The sequence below is a fragment of the Oncorhynchus clarkii genome, chromosome 16 (assembly GCF_045791955.1).
Source record: "Oncorhynchus clarkii lewisi isolate Uvic-CL-2024 chromosome 16, UVic_Ocla_1.0, whole genome shotgun sequence".
Taxonomy (NCBI): domain Eukaryota; kingdom Metazoa; phylum Chordata; class Actinopteri; order Salmoniformes; family Salmonidae; genus Oncorhynchus; species Oncorhynchus clarkii.
The window spans coordinates 49,706,965-49,725,336 of record NC_092162.1 but is presented as its reverse complement, the minus strand read 5'-3'; positions in this window follow the sequence as shown (position 1 = coordinate 49,725,336).

The following is an 18,372-nucleotide window of genomic DNA, read 5'->3' as shown; positions in this document are numbered from 1 at the left end:
GGCAAGAGGAAGAGACACAGATATAGAGGACACAGGGCGGGGTGCCCTGTAAGGACCCGCCGACAGCGAGTGGGAAATCTGCCTTGACCATCAATATTACTTGCCAACATATAATCATTGGACAATAAATTAGACGAGGTACGATCACAAGTATTCTACCAACAGGACATCAAAAACTGTAATGTCTTATGTTTCACCAAATCGTGGCTGAATGACGACATGGATAACATTCAGTTGGCGGGATATACGCTGCACCGGCTAGATAGAACAGCACACCCCGGTAAGACGAGGGGGGGCGGTCTGTGTATATTTGTAAACAACAGCTGGTGCACGAAATCTAATGAAGTCTCTAGATTTTGCTCACCTAAAGTAGAGTATCTCATGATAAGCTGTAGACCACACTATCTGCTGTTTATTTAGCACCACAGACAGATGCTGGCACTAAGACCGCACTCAGTCAGCTGTATAAGGAAATAAGCAAACAGGAAAACGCCCACCCAGAGATGGCACTCACAGTGGCCGGGAACTTTAATTCGGGAAAACTTAAATCAGTCTTACCTAATTTCTATCAGCATGTTAAATGTGCAACCAGAGGAAAAAACTCTAGACCACCTTTACACCACACTCAGAGACGCATACAAAGCTCTCCCTCGCCCTCCATTTGGCAAATCTGACAATAATTCCATCCTTTTGATTCCTGCTTACAAGCAAAAACTAAAGCAGGAAGCACCAGTGACTCGGTCAATAAAGAAGTGGTCAGATGACGCAGATGCTAAGCTACAGGACTGTTTTGCTAGCACAGACTGGAATATGTTCCGGGATTCCTCCGATGGCATTGAGGAGTACACCACATCAGTCACTGGCTTCATCAATAACTGCATCAATGACATCGTCCCCACAGTGACTGTACGTACATACCCCAACCATAAAGCTGCCGCTTTCAAGAAGCGGGACTCTAACCCGGGCGCTTATAAGAAATCCCGCTACGCCCTCTGACAAACCATTAAAGAGGCAAAACGCCAATACAGGACTAAGATTGAAGCGTACTACACCGGCTCCAACACTCGTCGGATGTGGCATTGCCTGCAAACTATTACAGACGACAAAGGGAAGCACAGCCGCGAGCTGCCCAGTGACACGAGTCTACCAGACGAGCAAAATCACTTCTATGCTTACTTCGAGGCAAGCAACACTGAGGCATACATGAGAGCATCAGCTGTTCCGGACGACTGTGTGATCCCTGATCCACCTCTACACAGACGACACCATTCTGTATACTTCCGGCCCGTCCTTGGACACTGTGCTATCTAACCTCCAAACGAGCTTCAATGCCATACAACACTTCTTCCGTGGCCTCCAACTGCTCTTAAATGCATGCTTTTCAACCGTTCGCTGCCTGCACCCGCACGCCCGACTAGCATCACCACCCTGGATGGTTCCGACCTAGAATATGTGGACATCTATAAGTACCTAGGTGTCTGGCTAGACTGTAAACTCTCCTTCCAGACTCATATCAAACATCTCCAATCTAAAATCAAATCTAGAGTCGGCTTTCAATTCCGCAACAGAGCCTCCTTCACTCACGCCGCCAAACTTACCCTAGTAAAACTGACTATCCTACCGATCCTCGACTTCGGCGATGTCATCTACAAAATAGCTTCCAATACTCTACTCAGCAAACTGGATGCAGTTTATCGCAGTGCCATCCGTTTTGTTACTAAAGCACCTTATACCACCCACCACTGCGACCTGTATGCTCTAGTCGGCTGGCCCTCGCTACATATTCGTCGCCAGACCCACTGGCTCCAGGTCATCTACAAGTCCATGCTAGGTAAAGCTCCGCCTTATCTCAGTTCACAGGTCACGATGGCAACACCCACCCGTAGCACGCGCTCCAGCAGGTGTATCTCACTGATCATCCCTAAAGCCAACACTTCATTTGGCCGCCTTTCGTTCCAGTTCTCTGCTGCCTGTGACTGGAACGAATTGCAAAAATCGCTGAAGTTGGAGACTTTTATCTCCCTCACCAACTTCAAACACCTGCTATCTGAGCAGCTAACCGATCGCTGCAGCTGTACATAGTCTATCGGTAAATAGCCCACCCAAATTTACCTACCTCATCCCCATACTGTTTATATTTATTTACTTTTCTGCTCTTTTGCACACCAGTATCTCTACCTGTACACGACCATCTGATCATTTATCACTCCAGTGTTAATCTGCAAAATTGTAATTATTCGCCTACCTACTCATGCCTTTTGCACACAATGTATATAGACTCTCTTTTTTTTCCTACTGTGTTATTGACTTAATTGTTTACTCCATGTGTAACTCTGTGTTGTCTGTTCACACTGCTATGCTTTATCTTGGCCAGGTCGGTTGTAAATGAGAACTTGTTCTCAACTAGCCTACCTGGTTAAATAAAGGTAAAATAAAAAATAAAAAATTAAAATGCTCTCCGTAGCCGACGTGAGTAAGATCTTTAAACAGGTCAACATTCACAAGGCCGCTGGGCCAGACAGATTACCAGGACATGTGCTCCGGGCATGTGCTGACCAACTGGCAGGGGTCTTCATTGACATTTTCAACATGTCCCTGATTGAGTCTGTAATACCAACATGTTTCAAGCAGACCACCATAGTCCCTGTGCCCAAGAACACTAAGGTAACCTGTCTAAATGACTACAGACCCGTAGCGCTCACGTCCATAGCCATGAAGTGCTTAGAAAGGCTGGTCATGGCACATTACACCATTATCCCAGAAACCCTAGATCCACTCCAACACCACTCAAACAGATCCACAGATGATGCAATCTCTATTGCACTCCACACTGCCCTTTCCCACCTGGACAAAAGGAACACCTATGTGAGAATGTTATTCATTGACTACAGCTCAGCGTTCAACACCATAGTGCCCTCAAAGCTCATCACTAAGCTAAGGATCCTGGGACTAAACACCTCCCCCTGCAACTGGATCCTGGACTTCTTGACGGGCCGCCCCCAGGTGGTAAGAGTAGGTAACAACACATCTGCTGATCCTCAACACTGGAGCCCCTCAGGGGTGCGTGCTCAGTCCCCTCCTGTACTCCCTGTTCAGCCATGACTGCATGGCCAGGCACGACTCCAACACCATTATTAGGTTTGCCTGATCACTGATAAAGACGAGACAGCCTATAGGGAGGAGGTCAGAGATCTGGCCGGGTGGTGCCAGAATAACAACCTATCCTTCAACATAATCAAGAAAAAATTAAATGATTGTGGACTACAGGAAAAGGAGGACCGAGCAGGCCCCCATTCTCATCGACGGGGCTGTAGTGGAACAGGTTGAGAGCTTCAAGTTCCTAGGTGTCCAACAAACTAGAATGGTCCAAACAGGGCACGACAAAGCCTATTCCCCCTCAGGAACTTAAAAAGATTTGGAATAGGTTGTCCTCAAAAGGTTCTACAGCTGCAACATCGAGAGCATGGTTGCATCCCTGCCTGATATGGCAACTGCTCAGCCTCTGGCCACAAGGCACTACAGAGGGTAGTGCGTACAGCCCAGTACATCACTGGGGCTAAGCTGCCTGCCATCCAGGACCTCTATACCAGGCGGTGTCAGAGGAAGGCCCTAAACATTGTCAAAGACTCCAGCCACCCTAGTCATAGACTGTTCTCTCTGCTACTGCATGGCAAGCTGTACCGGAGCGCCAAGTCTAGGACCAAAAGGCTTCTCAACAGCCTTTACCCCCCAAGCCGTAAGACTCCTGAACAGCTAACCAAATGGCTACACGGACTATGCATCCCCCCCCCCCCCCCCCCCCAGTAGACTCGCTACTGTTATTTTTTACTGTTTTATTTTTTAATAATGTACCTGTTGTATTCGGCGCACGTGACAAGTAAACTTTGATTTGATGAGGCTATAAGATACCTTGCTCCCCAACCCTCTCAGATCTTCTGGAAGTTGAAGTGCATATGGGGTCGGGTAAAAGGGGTCGATTTGGGATTGGGCTTTTAAAGGCCATCTTGAAGTTAGGTTATCAAAGTTGCTAACAACCATATGATTGCTAGTGGATTCCAATGTCACAGTCAATGTCTGCAAAGAGCAATTGTGCTTCTCCCCTGTAATATTTTTGCCGCAATCCATTTGAGCACAACATAGGCTACAGCACCTGTTACAACTGAAAATAATGACATTTTCTCACAATTCAAACATTGCCTAAGCAAAAGATAAATACTTTCATGACTTTTGAGCTCTATCTGATCCTTCTCAACCATGTGGCAGAAAGTCCAAGGTCCTTCCCCTCAGGCCTTCTACTTATTTTATCCAGATTGACTTACAGTAGTAGTAAGTGCATACATTTTTGAGAGCTTTAAGTTCCTTGGTGTCCACATCACCAACAAACTAACATGGTCCAAGCACACCAAGACAGTCGTGGGCACGACAAAACCTATTCCCCCTCAGGAGACATGGGTCATGGGTCCTCAGATCCTCAAAAGGTTCTACAGCTGCATCATCGAGAGCATTTTTGAGCATTACTGCAACCAACCTGGTATGTGGCAACTGCTCAGCCTTCAACCGCAAGGCACTACAGAGAGTAGTGCGTACGGCCCAGTACATCACTGGGGCCAACCTCTATACCAGGCGGTGTCAGAGGAAGGCCCTAAAAATTGTAAAAGTCTCCAGCCACCCTAGTCATAGACTGTTCTCTCTGCTACCGCACGGCAAGCGGTACCAGAGCACCAAGTCTAGGTCCAAGAGGCTTCTAAACAGCTTCTACCCCCAGCCATAAGACTCCTGAACATCTAATCAAATGGCTACCCAGACTTTTTGCATTGCCCCCCCCCCCCCTTTTACGCCGCTGTTACTCTGTCATCTATGCATAGTCAGTTTAATAACTCTACTTTTATTTTGCATTTTTTTGTAGGTCTTTTTCTTACAACTGCATTGTTGGTTAATGGCTTGTTAGTAAGCATTTCACTGTTGCATTCAGTGGATGTGACAACATTTTTGTTGTTGTTGGGATTTTATACTTTTTTTAAATACTGGTCTCCCGTGGGAGTCAAACCCACAACCCTGGCGTTGCAAGTGCCATGCTCTACCAACTGAGTCACATGGGAAATTGTATTTGTCACATGCTTCATAAACAACATGTGTAGACTAACAGTGAATTGATTACTCATGAGCCCTTCTCAACAATCCAGAGATAAAAATATATAAATAATAATAACACCAGGAATAAATACACAATGAGTAACGATATAGGGAGTACCAGTACAGATGTGCAGGGTACAAGCTAATTAAAGGTAGATATGTGTATATATAGGTAGGGATAAAAATGACTAGGTAACAGCAAAGATAACAAATAGTAGCAGCAGCATAAGTGTTGAGTCAAAAGAGTTAGTGCAAAAAAAACAATAGCTACCCGGACTAACTATTTAGCAGTCTTGTGGCTTGGGCGTACAAGTAGAAGCTGTTCAGGGCCATGTTGGTTCCAGACTTGCATCAGTAGCAATTGCTGTGAGATGGCAGAGAGAACAGTCCATTACTTGGGTGGCAGGAGTCTTTGACAATTCGTAGGGCCTTCCTCTGACACCGCCTGGTATAGAGGTCCTGGATGTCAAGGAGCTCGGCCCCAGTGATGTAATGGGCCGTATGACCTACCCTCTATAGCGCCGTGCAGTTCGATGCCAAGCAGTTGCCATACCAAGCGGGAATGCAGCCAGTTAAAGATTCTCATTGGTGCAGCTGTAGAACTTTTTGAGGATTCAAGGGCCCACGCTGAATCTTTTCAGCCTCCTGAACGGGAAGAGGCATTGGAGAAGGAGGTGAGAAGAGAGCATGAGATGAATCGAGGAAAGAAGAATTGGAAAAAGTCTCATCTCTATTGCCATTCCCAAAAGTGAGTGATTTCTGTTTTTACTCCCGTTTACAAAGCCTCAAGAGGATGTTGATAATCACTACAATTAGCAGCCAGCTAATTAAAGATTAGCTTCCTGGTGCCTGAATGGGCACACAATACAGACAAATTAATCAGTGCTTGGATAATAAATCTGATTTGACAAAACAAGAAACCATTAACCTCCTGACCCAATGACAACACCAGACAAAAGTCTAGGAGAAGTCTGATTGGCTGCAGCTGAGATTGGCAAGGATCCATTCTTAGCATAGGGCAAATAAGGCAGACCAACTTTTTTTCAGTGTTTGCTTTTGAAAATCAGTATTTGTATTGTAGGGAACGGTTGCATCTTACTGTACTTGTCAAAGTTCTTGTAAAAAAATCCTCTGACAACTTTTTTTTCTTCAAATTTTGGAACATGCAACTTATCTTGACAGCCTTGAGTTCCCCAGAGTATATCAAGCCTAAGGGTCTATACTGCTGTTTTTCCTGATGTTTATCGCAGTACAGAACCAACTTTATAGCCCCCCCCCCCCCCCCCCCCCCCAAACACTAGTACTGGAAACCGTAGATATCAGTGTGACATCACATGTTCTGCATTGTTCCTTGGGATTTCAATTTTCTTCTGCAGTATATCCCTTCAGAGATTCTCCGTATTCCTCTCCTCCGTGGTCGCCATAGGAGAGCGTCAATTGCTCCTCTTCTCGATTGCCTCCTCCTGTTGAGAATACTCAGGTGTATCCTGCCTGGAAGAGTTAGGAAATCAACCACACCACCCTTTAAAACAGATGTTGTTTTCTCAGATGAGAAAGCATGCACACGTTTAAAAACGATACGCTACTTACATTTTTTTTCCCAACTAGCTACATTTATTTTTTACCACTTTACACATGTATTTTGGGATTCCACCTCTGTAAACATAATTTGCCTGATGACGTGCTAGAGAAGGAGTCTCATTTCATTCAAGCTCATTTGTTTCCACATTTCCTCTCATCCACTCCTCAATTATCTTTTACCTTTTCCAATAGGAGGCGAGGAAAGGACTGAGGAGAGGATAAGAGGAATCAAGGAAATCCAATTGAGATTCTCCCTTTGTTGTGCTTCCTAATGAGGGGGGACACCACTGGGCAGTGTACGAAATGTGAATAACATTATCCTGACGTTGATCTAAAACCAGTGAGCTTGTCGCTGCCGTTGGTTGGAGCTCAGAGGAGGCTGAAGCCGGAGTACTGTGATTGCTAAATTAAGCAGCAACCGACATGCTTTGTGGTGCAGATGACTCCCACTGAAACAGGTCAGACGTTAAGAACAGAATTTCATGTTTTGCGCCACATTCCCAAAGCATCCTTTACTGGGATGGCTAACGTGTGATTTGGGGAGAAAACAAAGTCGATATTAATAAAGGTAGGCTTTCTACGGAATGTTGCCTTGATGATGTGCAGTGTGTTAAATTCATGCTGTGCAGTATAGTCATTCCATTCCATAAGTCTCATCTCATAGGATGAAGGAGGGGTTCTTGAATTCAACCATGCACATTTACTGAAACAGGTTTACTGCAACAACGTTGAATACACACAATAGCAAAAACAAACATGTAGGCCTATCGACTATATCAGTCTCCAACACCTTAAAATAACAAGAACCTTCAATTACCATGAACCTCTCGACCTTTACTGAGATTTATAGAAATGCATTGATTGCCTATGTATGAAATGAAGAAGCAAACACACTAATGGTCTGCTGTTCCATGTACATTGTAGTGTAACTATACACACCAGCAATTCAATAATAGTTCCATGAGATATTGGCAGTGAAATGATATACAATGTGACCACCATGGGGAATAGCACTTAAACCTCATCTCAGATATTGCTTGTTTGGTGCCTAGTCAATATGGTGGCAGCTCTATCTCCATGATTGATAAGTCTTGGGGGCGTGGGCCTCGGGTTTCCATTAGAGAAGAATGGCTCCCTACTGATTTATGCTGCCAAGTGAAGAAGCTCATTTCCTCATAATCCATTGTTTTCACCCATGTTTACAGGGATGGTATTCATGAAGAGGTATCCTCTCTCTCTGTGTTTGTGTGAGAAAGACCACACACACACACAGATAGAGACACAAATGTACACACACACACACACACACACACACACACACACACACACACACACACACACACACACACACACACACACACACACACACACACACACACACACACACACACACACACACACACACACACACACACACACACCATCTCGTTAAATGTATTAAGGGCTCTTTGCTCCAGGGAAGTGTATTAAGTGTTGAATACACTTCCTCGTTTCATTTATTTACCCATTTGAGCATGCAGCCTACACGCCTCTCTCTCCAGGCTGGGTAAGTTTGTCTGTTAGTCGGCTGACAGACATATTTATGGTGGGGGGGGGGGGGGGGGGGGGGGGGGGGCTGGGGGAGGGCAGGCAACATCTGTTTCTGAGGAGGTAGGCTCTCCCAAGCAGAAGGAGCCACCGGTTTCAGTACAGGAGGGCAGGTGCTTAAGGGATTGGCTGGGGGGAAGGGGGCATATTCACATAGCATTGCACTTTTTGGCAGAGGCACTCTGTGTACATTCACATTAGACGAGAGCTGAGAAAGTGAAGGGAATGTGATCACGGCAGCGCATTGTTTCTCCACCCTGTAATCATTATGCTGTCTCAGTGCTGCACCTACTAATTAGACTCAGACGGAATTCTTCAGCGCATTCATTTCCTGAAATAATCAGGCATCTTTCAATGCATTTTGGGGTGAGCGAATTATCACCTTAAAACAATAGGATAGTTAAAGTGGAAAAATTCAAAAACCTCATTCCTCAGCTCACCCAAAGTGCTGTTGCTGTGTTCCTCTCAAAACCCTTCCCTGATGCTATAAGAGAAAAAGAGGGGCCAAACACAATTGCCGCTGTATTTAATTCCGTAAGTAATGAGAGTGCACACTCAAGCTGCATTGGGATGGGCAAGCTGGAATTGTAAATGTGTTTTAGCACACTGATGCGTGGGTCCTTGACATTCTGAATTCATTGTCAATATCCTTGGGTTGTAAGTAAGATGCTTTGCCTTGTTTTGTAATGCGGGCGCAGGCGGCTGGTGTGTTTCGGGTGGAGAGACGATGTCTAATTGACTTCTCCAGTCCAGGGGTGAGGATGACAGCACAGAGCAGTTGAAGTGCTTGAGACACTTGACTCGTGACAGAGGTCAATCAAAGATGGGAGGCCGGCGGGCAGCCCAGCCCACACAGGTGATTTGAATTTATAAACAAACACACACACACACACCACCCCCCGACTTCATATTATGTTTGCATACCAAATTTTGTAGAGCAGCGTTATACAGTTTGACAGAACTAGAGCAAATACAGGCCACCACAAGAGTTCGCACACAACCGTTTTGTGATACAACACCAAACTTCACACTGCATTAAAATAGCATGTCATAGCATTACAAATGAATGACGCAGACATGTGAGAGAAGTGAAAGCAGCTCAACTCTTTGTAGGGAGAATTAATCATTTAAGTGAGGCTGGGGGCAAATCAGTCCATAGGTCAATTTTAATCCATTTCCTGGTTGCTACTACTAATGATTCTATAGGTAACTGCCAAAATAAAGGAAACATTTGAGTAAATGAGGGATGCAAAGTATATTGAAAGCAGGTGCTTCCAAACGTGTGGTTCCTGAGTTAATTAAGAGATTAACATTCCATCGTACTTAGGGTCGTATAGAAATGCCCATTGGCCATTATTTTGTCTACCATGGCTAGAAGAAGAGATCTCAGTGACTTTGAAAGAGGGGTCTCAAAGGAGCATAGGGGTTTAAAGGGTGTGTGTGTGTGTGTGTGTGTGTGTGTGTGTGTGTGTGTGTCTCAGTCACCAGATCTCAACCCAATTGAGAGATTGGGTTGGGAGATTCTGGAGCGGAGCCTGAGACAGCGTTTTCCACCACCATCAACAAAACACCAAATTATGGACTTTCTTGTGAAAGAATGGTGGCTCATCCCTCCAATAAGCTGTTCTGGCAACTCGTGGTGGCCCAACACCCTAAGACATATTGTCGATGTTTCCTTTATTTTGCCAGTCTGTATATCATCCCTACTAAAGGCTATGTTTGAGGCAAAGAAAACATGCTTCAAATAAGGCCTTTGATTCAATCCCTGCGAGTTGAATTCACTAAGTATGGATTGTTACCTCTTATGATCTATCTTTATTGTTCTTTGGATTTTCCCCGGAAAAGTTAAGTTAATGCAAAAAGTATACCATATGTTCCTTTGAAGGTTGAACACAATCCCCTTTCACATGTTTTATCAGAGAAATTTCAGTTTGAAGTCAATCCCAAGTCAAACGGTATGTAAGTCGCTGGCTAGATTTTGTGGATTTTTTGGAAAGCTATTACTCACATCTTCCTTAGACTGTGTTATCTCCATCTAAGACCAAATGAAATTATGTTATACTGCAATACATAGCCTCCACCCATACAAATATACATAATTACCATATCCAGCAACTCAATCAACATTTAATGTCTGTAATCAGTGCGACAGCACGGGTGAGTTGTTTGTTGGGTTTACCACGTGAGTGTTCTGTAATTGTAGAAAAGAGCACTTGAAATCAGACAAGGCTGGTGGGAGGAGCTATAGGAGGATGGGTTCATTGTAACGTCAGGAATGGAATAAATTAAACCGTATCAAACGTGATTTTCTAACCCTTGTGATGTGCCCTCAGGATGAGCAACTGAGCTGCCAAGACCAATGAGTCAGTACTAATATTATTTTCTGAATGCCATGCAAGAGTGCAACAGGTACAGTATACTTGGAAATTGTATCCATATGACACTACTATATTATTGATAGGTAAACAATTGTCGTGTCTGACTATGATTAAATTATATGACATGCAATTTTATCAAATCGATTACCTAACGTTCAATTGATTACGTGATTGCATTAAACCATGCAACAATTAAACCATTAATAAACCTTGGGCATGACAGAAGCATTCATTTATATAGAGCGGTTATCTTTCCAATCCACTCTCTTAAAGATCTGAAGATCTTTTATATCAATATCAGTCAATTATTAATCGACACCTCGATCGGCCTAATTCTGATTGCCGTAAGTACTTGGTTGTCTGCACAAACCCTAGCTAATAAGTTGAATCAGCAATGCACAAATTGGCTTAATTATTTATTTACTAAATACCTAAATAATCACACATAATTACACATATATACACAGGGGATAGCTCACAGATCGATTACTAATCATGACATGAAAAGCCACTAGCGGGCTAACCTGGTATGACGGCTTTTTACACAAAGGAATGGGTTTGGGTTTGAATGAAAGAGCGGGAAGAATGAGGGACAAAGGGATTGAATCTATCGGATCATGAGAAGCTATGCTACAGTAAATACAGAATCATATGCATTCTAATAACCTCCCATTCGGAAGAGGAAAATGCAAGATATATATAATTACTCTGAGCTGCACTTCGATAGATGGGTCGAAGATGGAAAACTGGTTTATCCAGCAGAGATCGCCATTGTCCTTTGAATAATCTTTCTGGTCGTAGTGTTGTACAGCGAATACGTTAAAGTACCCTGTCGTTCTTCGGAGATTGTCTGTCCTTTCCTAGGCCAAGTACACTTACAGCTGCAGCTGATAACTCAACGTCGAGGAGGTATTACTTCTTCTTTAGTGAATAATCGTTCAAAGTTCATACCAAGTTGCCATAATCAGCACGCGCTGTATTCTGGCTGGTCTAGTCGAAATTCACCATTCCAGTGTGGTGATCGTCACCTCCACGTTGAAATTTGCCCTTTTAAACGTTAGGACAGCAGTCCTAATATTTCTGGAACTAAATGCTAATTTCGTTAGGTTGTAGTTGAAATTAGCCCTTTTAAACGTATGGACACCAGTCCTCATGTCATCGGGAACTAAGGTTGACTTCCATCAACAGGCTTTTGTACTGTGGGAGAGAAGGGCGTTTCATAGTTCTCAACCAATTTCTGTTCACTTCGGCGTGGCCACTGAGTGAGCATAGTTTACTTATGAAATCCCATTTAATCTTCTCACAAATAGTTTCAAATTTAAACATTTAAATTGCACAACAATTCCATGTGAATCTGATAACTAGAATGTGTAGACTTTCCAAGATACAATTTATGTCGTCCTATCATCAGATATAAAGTCCCAGACAACAACTGATCTGACATCATATTCTTTAAGTACCAACGGACACTTTCAACTGGTTGAGAAAGGGAAATATTGTTCCATTCCCAAACCTTTTGATGTTACCATACTCTCTTTATGTTAACATAAGGCTTTCCAATAGTCCATTCTGTAGAGTGGAGAGAAAAGGGGAAAATGTATTTATGGGGGGGAGGGTCATAAACCTCACCCAACAGGGCAACGTCATAACACAATATTAACAAAAAATATGCACAAAAATGCACCACTGTATACTAGGTTACATAATTCATTGGGAACTTTCCTATTGTCCAGGAGACCATTGAAATGTTCTGAGACAATTTCTCCCCTGAAAGAGAGTTGTGGCTCCCATTCTCAATATGTTCAAACTGTGTAAAAGTATAATTTGATCAAGCCTTTCCACAATGAAAATAACAGAGTTTGTTTATCAGATTTCCACCTGTCGCTGAGTAAGAACTATTGCCCTGAGGTGCTGAGTTGCCATTATGTAACAGCCAATATAGAGCATTGTGGGACTGAACTGGAAAAGACTGGAGGAAAGAAAACTTTGCCTTTCTCAAGAGATACGATCCATGAGGCAGAGAAGGAAGCCATAAAATCTTAATCTCACTGTGAGAGGAAACCTGAAGTCGTTGTTTGACAGCTAGACAGTCTAGTATTGAAAGACCGGAATTACAGGCATGTCATTTGATAGACAATAATACACAGAGGGGGTGGCTGTAAAAGTTAAAATGTTGTAGAATTTAAAACAATATCCTGTGGCCCTTTAATAATTATAGTAGACAAAGCAACAGATTGTGGGTTTTGGCACAAACAAATAATCAAGTAAAAATAAAAGTGTAAAATGTAATTTTACGAGGCCATGGTACACTCTCTTATCTTGCTGTGCCAATCAATGAAGAGCAAACAAAGAAAAAACCTAAATATTTTATTCACTAAGGTGGAGTAATATCAAGCCCTCATCTGTCCCATGGGCCCGGACTTGCACTGTGCTAATGGATTTTGGATCAAGGGTGCATCTCTGGGCGGTTTGAAGATGCAATTATGCCAGTAATAGTGGTGCCACTGTAATATAAAAGCATCAGCAGGAGTGCAAATGATAATACACAGAACCCCACCAGTGTCCTGCATGATTGGTTTAATCACACAGCGTCTCTGATCCAACCCACAATGGTCGTTCCTTTGCTGTCAACTGAGAAAAGAAGGGTTGTTCTGCCGCGAAACGTACAACAACAGTGATAGATAATCATGATCGAGATTATCGTGATTTCGGGAGCCGCAACACCTGCTGGGTTTTTGTTGATTATGATGAAGTGAGCGTGCAAAACAATCATATGGCTCTGTGCGCTGCAGGGCTATAATTCATGCAGTGTCACCAGAGGATGCATTTTTCTTTATTATGCATGGTGTTTTTGGAACCAGAATTTGGATTTACAGGAGATGTTGAATATGGCGATTCTCCTTTAAGCCCAGGAAGCAGCCATTCAACTTGTCATTCACCAGCTTTTCAAGCTTAATAATGTCAAAATACATTCGGAATGGAGTTTCGCTGAGCAACTATTGTCCTTACTGCCGTTACAGTCGGTATGTACTTCCCTCCAAAAAGTTACATGCTCTGAAAAAATGCCAATACTTAAAAAATGCCTCTAAGTATTGTTTTTGATCAAGTACGCATGCGCCAAATCCACCTCTTGGGCACCTCCAATAAAATCCATAATTAAAATGCAATATAAGTAATGGAATTAAAATAACCTACATAAAGCTTATCTAGAAATATACAATCACTGTAAAAACTTACCCTATACAGTGTTCAGAAAGTATTCACACCCCTTGACTTTTTCCACATTTTGTTGTGTTACAGCCGGAATTTAAAATGGATTCAAATGCGATTGTTTTACACTGGCCTACACACAATACCCCATCATGTCAAAGTGGAATTATGTTTCTAGAATTTATTTTACAAATGAATTAAAAATGAAAAGCTCAAATGTGTTGAGTCAATAAGTATTCAACCCCTTTGTAATGGCAAGACTAAATAAGTTCAGGAGTAAAAATGTGCCTAACAAGTCACATAATACGTTGCAAGAACTCACTTCGTGTGTAATAATAGTGTTTTTCAATGACTACCTCCTTTCTGTACCCCACACATACAATTATATGTAAGGCCCCTCAGTCGAGCAGTGAATTTTAAACATAGAATCAACCACAGAAACCGGGGAGGTTTTTCCAATGACTCGCAAAGAAGGGCACTGAAAAAAAGCAGACATTGAAGCACCTTTGAGCATGGTGAAGTTATTAATTACACTTTAGATGGTGTATCAAAACACCCATTCACAACAAAGATACAGGCGTCCTTCCTAACTCATTTGGCAGAGAGGAAGGAAACCGCTCAGGGATTTCACCATGAGGCCAATGGTGACATAAAAAAGTTTAATGTCTGTGATAGGAGTACACTGAGGATGGATCAACAACATTGTAGTTACTCCACAATACTAAGGAAGCTTTGCAGTGGCAAACAAATTAACTGTCCTGAATACAAAGCATTACGTTTGGGGAAATCCAACAACACATCACAGAGTACCAATCTTCATATTTTCAAGCATGGTGGTGGCTGCGTCATGTTATGGGTATACATGTCACCGGCAAGGACTAGGGAGTTTTTTAGGACCAAAAAAAAAACAATAGAGCTAAGCACAGGCATAATCCGCTGCTTTCCAACCGACACTGGGAGACAAATTCACATTCAGCAGTACAATAACCTAAAACACAAGGCCAAACATACACTGGACTTTACAAAGACAACATTGAATGTTCCTGAGTGGCCTAGTTAGTTTTGACTTAAATAGGCTTGAACATCTATGGCAATACTTGAAAATGGCTGTCTAACAATGATCAACAACCATCTTCACAGATCTTGAATAATTTTTTGTAAGAATAATGTATCAATATTGTACAATCCAGGAGTGCAAAGCTTTTAGAGACTTACCCAGCAGACTTACAGATTAAATTGCTACTAAAGGTGATTCTAACATGTATTGATTACTTATGTGAATACTTATGTAAATTATATACATTTCTGTATTTAATTTTCAACACATTTGCAAACATTTCTAAAAGCATGTTTTCACTCTGTGCAATAATAGTGTTTAACATGTGCAATATTCTTATGTGTCAACATACTGAATTGTAAATTGGTTGAGACCACCCAGGTTGAGGTCAATTTCTGTTGATCATGGCTGTAGGCACATGAACAAGCTAGTTATAGCTAGCTAATAAAGAGCTACGTTTTATAAAGATCCTGTCGTACTGCATTGTATTATTTTGTGCAAAGCATGCAAAACAAGACATGGTGTCAGAGTAAAAGGACTAAAAGATGGATTTTGCTGGAGTTCCTTTACCTCAAATGCACTTACCCGATGCATGGCGTAAGTTCAAACAGCATGTGGAGCTAATGTTCACGGGTCCTCTGAAGGAAAGCGGAGAAGAGGGAAAATGCAGCTACCTGCTCCTGTGGATTGGTGAAAATGTACATTTACCAAGGCTGAATCAAAAGTACTGACAACATACTACGACCATTTTGAAGCATATGTTGTGCCAAAGACCAATACGATTTTTTTGTTGGTACAAATTCCATGAGAAAGTACAGGGAGCTAGCAATCGTTTGAACAGTTTTGACTGAGCTGCATCGGCTTGTGAAAGACTGTGATTACGCAAACAAGGATGAGATGGTCAGGGACTGTATTGTATTTGGAATGCACTCACCACGGGTTAGAGAGAAACTTTAGAATTATTGGGTCTGAGCTAACGCTGGACAAAGCTATCAACATAGCCAGATCTCATGAGCTAACACAGGCTCAGATGAAATCCATTTCGGGCTACAGCATGAGTGCATTATTAAGCAGTGCACCCAGTCAGGCAGACATCAAAGCACACCTCCAGTGCCCAGAGAGCTTGCTCAGAATGGAGAGTGACAGAACTACAAAATAGAGCGACACAGACTCAAAACGCCCCAAAACATGTGGATATTGTGGATACAAAGTGCATGGCGAACAAGAAAATTGCCCAGCTAAAGGCAAACAGTGTACTAAATGTGGAAAATGGAAACACTTTGCAAAAGCGTGCAAATCTTACCGTGGGAAAATAGTACACACAGTGAGTGAAGATGAAATCAAAGAGTCAATCAAAGAGTAAAATGCTGATGAACTGTTTACTGATTCAGTGGCACAGAAAAGTCAGATATCAGAGACAGAGCAAGCCTTTGCTGACATTGAGATAGGAACAGAAGGCACAGAGCTAAAGTTCAAATTAGACACTGGTGCACAAGTAAACAGCATTCCTCTGAAAAAGTACCGCAGCTTGACATCTGAGTGCGAGCTACATCCCACCACGTGCAGACTGAATAGTCATGGTGGTGAACAGCTCCTAGTGAAAGGCACATGCAAATGCAAATATAAGCAAAGTGACATGATGTTGGACTTCTACATTGTTGACATTCGAGGACCTGCAGTGCTAGGTCTTTATGCATGTTTAGACATGGACCTCATCAAAATAGTTTTATCAGTGACAGCACCAGAAGCGACAGAGAATGTCATGGATGATTTTGCTGGTGTTTTCACAGGAAGAGGACTATTCCCAGGAGAATGTACCATTCACCTTGACCCAGATGCAACCGCTGTGGTCTACCCACCAAAAAAGAGTATATCTCAACCCAAGAGACTTGAACAAGGCTATCAAACACCCCCATTATCTCTTACCGACGCTAGATGACATCACACACAAGCTAGCGGGAGCAGACTACTTCAGTGTCATGGACTCCAAATCAGACTACTGGGCTATTAAGCTCACAGAAGAGTCATCTAAGCTCACAACGGATGCTACAGGTTTTGTCACCTGCCTTTTGGGATTGTCTCAACCCAAGATGAGTTTCAGTGAAAGATCGACAAGATGTATGAAGGCCTTGACGGAGTTGTGGCAATTATGGATGACATCCTCGTCTATGGTTGAACCACAGAAGACCGTGACAGAAACCTTCGTGAGATGCTGCAAAGGTCCCGTGAGAGAGGAATCCGGCTCAACCCTGAGAAGAGCACAGTCGGTGCTACAGAGGTCAGCTACTTCGGACATCTAATCACAGCGAAAGGAATCAAGCCAGATCCACGGAAGATCTCAGCCATAAAGGAAAATGGAGCCACCAAAGAACCAAGCAGAGATGGAAACTGGCACCCAGCCTCTCCAATGTAAACGTACCCCTGCATCAGCTGCTAAAGCAGTCCGGTGAGTCCCTCTGGGTCAAGCAACACAACATTGCTTTCCAGAAAGTGAAAGACTTGGACCAATCCTTGAATACAATGACCCCAACAAAGTGGACGCGTCGAAGTTTGGACTAGGTGCAGTGCTACTGTAAGAAGGAAAGCCCATCAGCTACGCTTCAAAATGCAATCAAATATGCTCAAATCAAAACGGCATTTTGTTTGGATGTAAGCGTTTTCATCAGTATATCTATGGACAACAAGTCATTGTGGAATCCGACCACAAGCCCCTCGAGTCAATCATGACGAAACCGCTACCCGCAGCCCCGCCAAGGCTACAGAGAATGATCCTTCAACTTCAAAAATACAACTTCACAATCTGAAGGAGATCTGAGCGGAAACAGAAAAGGACACAACTCACACAGCTGAGGAATGTCCTACAGGATGGACGGCCTAAGGAGAGGAGAAAATGCCCTCTGAGCGTCTGAGTTCTGGAACCATCATGATGAACTTTCACAGATCAATGGAATGGAGAAAATCATCATTCCTACCAGTCTCAGAGAATAGATTTTGACAAAGATTCATGCTGGACACATGGGCATGGAAAAGAGCAAACAGAGAGTACGGGACATTTTGTTTTGGCCCGGAATGTGCAAACAAATAGAAGACATTGTTGGTAAATGCCCCACCTGTCTCGAACAACGCTCCTCAAACACCAAAGTGCCAATATTACCCCACTGTATCCCAAACCGACCCTGGCAAGTCGTGGCAACCGATTTGTTCACATGGAACAACTAGGGATACATCATACCAGTGGATTACTACAGAAGACACTTTGAACTTGACAAGCTTCACAGCACCACATCCGCAGCTGTGATCCACAAGCTGAAATCAGCCTTTGCCAGGCAGGGCATTGTAGACTTTAAGATCTGACAATGGCCCCTGTTACAAATCAAAGGAGTTTGAATCCAACACAAAACCATTGGATTTCACACGTCACCACAA